The following is a 457-nucleotide window of genomic DNA, read 5'->3' on the forward strand; positions in this document are numbered from 1 at the left end:
GATGTGGATTCCGTTCTTGTAGTACCCGTGAGACCACAACCTGGAATCCTGATTTTCTTTGAATCGGAAAAGCACACGGACATCGATAAAAATAATAACGCAACACGGCACTTCCCTGGCTCAGTTTCTGTACCTTCACAACTCTTCCTTGGCCTTGAGGGTTCTCCAGGCCTTCTTGTCCCTTAGCAAGGCCAGCATCCATCTTCCACCCTTCCTACCCTAAGCTTTACGTGTCTTTGGGAGCCTTCCCTGCAGGTTAAAACCAGCACCAGCATCCTTTCTCCTATTTTTAGCGCATGCTTTAGCAGTTGCTCTAATCCCTGGACAAAACTTGGGGTGTCGGCAGCCAGTTGTCCCCAGATGCCGCTGTCTTTGTGTGGGTCAACCGCCAGCTGCTGGGGACATGACACTGGTGTCAACAGCACTGGATAAACACAGCGGGGAGCATCCCCTGTGC

This window comes from Athene cunicularia (assembly GCF_003259725.1).
Source record: "Athene cunicularia isolate RWA chromosome 4 unlocalized genomic scaffold, athCun1 chr4_part3, whole genome shotgun sequence".
Taxonomy (NCBI): Eukaryota; Metazoa; Chordata; class Aves; order Strigiformes; family Strigidae; genus Athene; species Athene cunicularia.